The sequence below is a fragment of the Cyphomyrmex costatus genome, unplaced genomic scaffold, assembly GCF_001594065.2.
Source record: "Cyphomyrmex costatus isolate MS0001 unplaced genomic scaffold, Ccosl1.0 scaffold1387, whole genome shotgun sequence".
In the NCBI taxonomy this organism is placed as follows: domain Eukaryota; kingdom Metazoa; phylum Arthropoda; class Insecta; order Hymenoptera; family Formicidae; genus Cyphomyrmex; species Cyphomyrmex costatus.
In genome coordinates, this window is record NW_017275377.1 from 32,335 (window position 1) to 38,471 (window position 6,137).

Below are 6,137 nucleotides of genomic sequence, written 5' to 3' on the forward strand. Positions count from 1 at the left end.
TACCAAAAAAATTTATTACATTTATTAACATATTTGATTACATGTGTGTAATATTTTGATATTGGAATAATACATATTCACTTTCATTGCATTTTCTTTCAATAATAAAATGTATTATGTTAAAATATTTTAGAGAATATCAATGTAAAACATATGGAAAAATACCGTTCGGATACCATTACCAAGAAAGAGAAATCAATAAATTTCTTAATACTAAATATTAGAAAGAAGCATAAATGATGTAAAAGAAGAATATTTATCCATTTTTATGTACGTTTATTATAAAGTTAATTATACAAAGTGTGTTCTATCTGTGATATGACTTCAGGTTCGTTATTGTATGTTTCTTTCTAATGTTCAGTATTAACAACTTTATTATGATTTCTCTTTCTTGGTGATGGTATCCGAATGGTGCTTTTCTAGTATAATACTTTTATGAATCAATCAAATAAAAAATTCCGTACATTAGGTAACGCTATGTTTCAAGTCTTAGGTACTAAAGAGGTAAATATTTCTCTGTCTTCCTTACCTGGAGTTACATTAAATGCTTCTTTTTATGTTATCAAGGACGATAATTGGTCTACTCATGTAGTTTTGGGAAGAGACTTCCTTGTCACAAACAATTTAACATTAGTATACAGTCCTTCTAACTTAAATTCGCGCGAACGTTTACAATTGATTAGTGAAGTAGCTTCAGCAAATATCTATGAATCTGATGTAAAGGACGAATCAATTATTAATTGTTCAAGTGTTAAGACTGATTTTGGTTTGAAAATAGATGAACAAGTCTGTGATATTATTAAAGATGTCAACGATACACCGGTAAACAAGCCTTTTGATGATTATAATGTAAGGGTATCTCTTAAAGATAATTCTATTTATGCCTTTGCCCCCCGTCGTTTTGCATGGGCAGAACGTGTTCAATTACGTGCAATTATTGATGATTTGATGCAGCGTAATATAGTGAAAGTAAGTACGTCACCGTACTGCGCACGTGTAGTTCCAGTTCGTAAAAAAAATGGACAGTTGCGATTATGCGTAGATTTGCGCCCGCTTAATAAACGTATTGTTAAGCAAAAATATCCGTTTCCGTTAATAGAAGATTGTCTCGCTAGACTAGGTGCAGAGCCGTTTTTAAGGCTGGGCCCGCAGGGCCCGGGCCCAGGCCCCCCAGGCGGTAAGGGGCCCCATAATTCTGACATTTTCAATATTTTTACGACATGCATTATGCAATAAAAATAAGATTCAAAAAGTTTTTCTTTATTTTAGTTTTATTACGTATTAATAATCTTATTATATACATAGTTTAATTACTTAAATCTAATAAATATATAAACAGCTTCTTTAAAAAAACCTTTTTTCGTGATTTCTTTGCAGCAAAATCAGTTATTAATTCCTCAAAATCTATTGTTTTTAATAGGTCAGATTCTATGCTCATTAGACTTAGGTAGTTTAATCTTGATTGTCTCATTGTACTTCTAAGCTCTGATTTTATTAATTTTAATTTTGAAAAAGAGCGTTCGCCTATGCAATTGGTTATCATCAGTGTTAAATAAATTTGCAGGCTGATTTCAATATTCGGAAAAGTGGAAGTAAGGAATTCTCTTTTTAACTGCACATTTTTCGTGTTCATTTTATATATTCTTTTTTATGACGTATAACTGGCTGTATACTTTTGCAATTAAAAAAAATAATAAATTAATGATTCAATTACAAATTATATTTAAATAGTATCACAGGAATAATAATATCATATAGAAATATTATTAATTAGATTTTTTATCTGCATATATTATTAATAATATTATATTATAAATAATACAATAATGGCGTAATTAAAAAAAAATTCACTTCGGGATTTGAACGGATAATAGTACATTATTGTACTAGTACGAAAGTGTTTTATCTGAGGATGTGAGATTTGCCGACACGAGCCGAAGGCGAGTTCGGCAATCATATCCGAACGTACTTTCGTACGTGTGCAATAAGAAATTTTATGTAACGAGTGGGAAAAAACCGCACGAAAGTGCTATAATATAAAGTGATATAAAATATTAAAAAATATCTATATACGTAAGCAAGAAATTAAATGTACACGGTGGAATTACGGAATTTAAAATAAAGTAAAGTCAATTGAAAATTTATCGATATCAATCCCTTACGGAGGCCCCAGTCAGTCCTGGGCCCAGAGCCTCATCAATCCTAAAGACGGCTCTGCGTAGGTGATAAGAAAATATTTACTCTTTTAGATCTCAAGGATGGTTTTCATAACATATCCATTCATCCGGATCATACGAAATATTTCGCTTTTGCAACACCCGATGAGCAATACGAGTATTTAAAACTTCCATTTGGTTATTCTGAAGCACCCGCCGAATTTCAGAGACGTTTATTACAAGTTTTACAACCGTTAATTTCGCAAGATAAATTGTTAGTTTATATCGATGATATTTTAATACCTTCTATTTCAATTGACGAAAACCTTGAAGTGCTACGACAAACTTTAACACTATTAAAACAATATTCATTTGAAGTTAATTTCTCAAAGTGTCAATTTCTGAAATCCAAGATCGAGTATTTGGGATATATTTTATCAGATAATGGAATTACTCTTAGTGAAAGACATGTAGAAGCAGTGAAATGTTTTCCTATTCCCAAGGATGTACATCATCTGCAAAGATTCCTAGGTTTAATTAACTACTTTAGACGTTTTATTCGTAACGTTGCTCTTACGGCTAAACCTTTGCATTCTTTACTTAAAAAGTCATCTACTTTTAACTTTGATGATGATTGTTTACGTGCATTTAATTCATTGAAAGCTTCTTTAGTTTCCTTTCCAGTTCTCAAGCTTTATAATCCGAAAAAACCTACCGAATTGCATACAGATGCTAGCTCTATAGCTATCGCTTCTATTTTATTACAAAAACAGGAATCTGGTTTATGGGCACCAGTAGCTTATTTCAGTCAAGCAACTAATGCAGCCGAAAGCAAATACCATTCGTTTGAACTTGAGATGCTTGCTGTAGTCAAGTCAATTGAACGTTTCCATATCTATCTTTATGGGTTGGAATTTACTATTGTTACAGATTGCCATGCAGTAGTCTTTGCGGTAAATAAGGCTAACTTAAATCCCCGCATTGCTCGTTGGACACTCCGATTACAAAATTATACTTTTAAAATGGTACATAGAAAAGGAGAAAAAATAACGCATGTAGATGCTCTTAGTCGTGCTGTCGCTCCTGTGGACGTTATGCCGCTAGAAAAAGAATTAGAATTTCGTTAAATTGCTGATCCGCATATCCGTCTCATAGCAGAATTCTTAGAAAAAAGTGATCACGATAATTTTGAACTATTCAAAGGTTTGGTATATCGTAGATTTCCAGATAAATTACGTTTTTATATTCCTGAATCTATGATCGTGAATTTATTACGTGTTTATCACGATGAGAATGCTCATTGCGGTATTGAAAAAACATACCAAGGTTTATTTGCTAATTATTGGTTTCCTTCTATGAGGAAAAGAATTCAACAATATGTAGAAAACTGCTTAACGTGCATGATGTCAAACGTATCGTCTCATGTTAAAGAAGGTGAGATACAATTATCTCCTTTACCTAAAGTTCCTATGCATACAGTACACATCGACCATTTTGGTCCATTGCAAGTATCTGATTCTGGTCATAAACATATTTTTATAGTAATAGATTCTTTTATTAGATTTACTTGGTTACTTCCAGTCAAATCAACAAGTTCTAAAGAAACCATTAGTGAGTTAACTAGTATCTTTAACATTTTTGGAAATCCAGTCGTACTTGTTTCAGACAGAGGTACTGCGTTCACCTCTCAAGAATTTAAGTCTTTTGTGAATGAGCGTAATATTAAACATCGTCTTATAGCTGTAGCCGCCCCCTGGGCCAATGGAATTTGTGAACGTGTTAATCGATTTTTAAAATCTTCAATGCGTAAGCTAGTCGATGATCAAGAAACATGGTCAGATAAAGTTGCAACCGTGCAATATATAATTAATAATACGTTCCATAGTTCTATTAAAAATTCTCCGTCTATGTTATTACTTGGTTACGAGAAAACTAATCAAACTGATTCTCCGTTATTTCGATTCTTGAATGATGTTTCAAAGTCAACATTATCCGATCAATCGATTGAAGATCTTCGTGATCAAAAGCGTGATATCGCATATCAAGCGACTGATAATCTTAGAAATTATTAGAGGCATATCTGAAAAAGTGGTGGATGTGTTGATGTTTCTGATACATTGATTGGCCATAGTACCTTAAATAGATTGGACAAATTCATAAAAGTTCAGAAAGATATTACCAATAAGAATTGCAAAAATCATGTAGTTTATTATAAAATAAAATGCAGAGATTGTGAATCCACTTATGAGGGCCAGACAAAAAGACAGTTACAAACTAGAATTAAAGAACACAGAAATAACATAAGATTGGATTCGTCTAAGCACTCAGTAATTTTTCAACATATTATTGAGTATGGTCATAATTTTGATTGGGAAAATGACATTATGGATGTGGAACATAATTACAAAAAAAGATTGATTTCAGAGATGTTACACATTAAAGAACAACCGAAAGGGTTGAATTATATGAGAGATACTGAGCTATTGAGTGAATCTTATTCTTCTATTTTAAATGAGATTTCGACACGAAAATTTTCGAACTTTTAAGATATTATTGTTAACCAATTATAACCTTATATTCTCTTGTATAAAAATTGATGTTTCCAATGAACTTATGATTGTTTCCGTTATTGTCGACCAATTATATTATTGTATGTATTGAGATTGTCGGTTGACTTTCAATTGTTTCTGTGTTCGTTCATTACATTGTTGTCATGAGATACTTCAACATGTTATATGACGTTGCTCTTCTTCTTTTTAATTTGGAAGCTTTTAAAATAATGGACAATGTAAGTTTTTACCTTGTATTAATTAGCATATTAAAATTTATGATGACTTAATTTTTTTGTGTAATTATGAATTGTATTTAGATTGTTTTGACATAATTGAATTTCTCGCTTCTAAACGATCAAATTCTAAATTTGGATTTTAATATGACTAAATTGATGTTGAGACTGTTGTGGATTGAAAAGAAGAAGGACACCAATAAAGAAGGTTATTAATTCCTAGTACATAATTTAACTGTTACCGAAAATTATGGTTCCATTTATTTTGAGACTGTTAATAATTATTGTAATTCACTGATGAAGGCTCTGTGTAGCCGAAACGTTTGAAAATTCATGTATGATGTCTTTGTAAGATTATATTAAATCTGAATATTATGATATTTTAATTTTTAAGATCTAATTATTGCTCGTAAGGGTCGTACATTTATTGTTGTTTCTTAGAAATTATAATAAGTCGTACTATGATAAGCATCATGAAACTCCGTCCGTTTATAAACCCGGTGACTATGTACTGGTACAGGATACTTAATTCTAACAAACCCGGAGAAGAAAGAAAGTTCAAGACATCCTATAAAGGTCCTTACTTAGTAGCTAAAGCTCTAAATAAAAATCGTTACGTAGTTCAAGATATTCTAGGATTTAACGTAACTCAGAAACCTTACAATTCTATTTTATCTCCTGATAGATTAAAATTTTGGATTAAACCTTTAAAGGATTACTTGAAGGACTCTTAAATTAAAAAAAAAAAAAAAAATTTTATGATCTCCTTTTTGCAATATTACTTTACATAACTTTTATTTATATTACCACGATTCATGAAGTTAAATTGATTCTGTGATATAGTCTATTCAATCAAATATTAATTTAGTTTGTCTTCCATAGTTATATCTTTACTTTTGTGTTTGCCTAGATTAAGTATTAATGTTATGATAATTATATCCGATTACTAATCCTTCTTTAAATTGCATTTTATTATAGCTCGTACTCATGTATCTTAATTAAGTGCTTTTAGTTTAATGTTCTCTGTTCGAGACGAACAGCTATGCAGGCTGGCCGAGCTGTAAGATATAGGTCGGTAAGTTGTAGGTAAGTTGTAGGTAAGCGTTATTGAATAAGTTCCGAATTTCTCCGAGAGACGGCGCGTTGCGAGCCGTCACCAACACTCCTAACTAGGTTGGTAGTACTAGTTGCCGCCG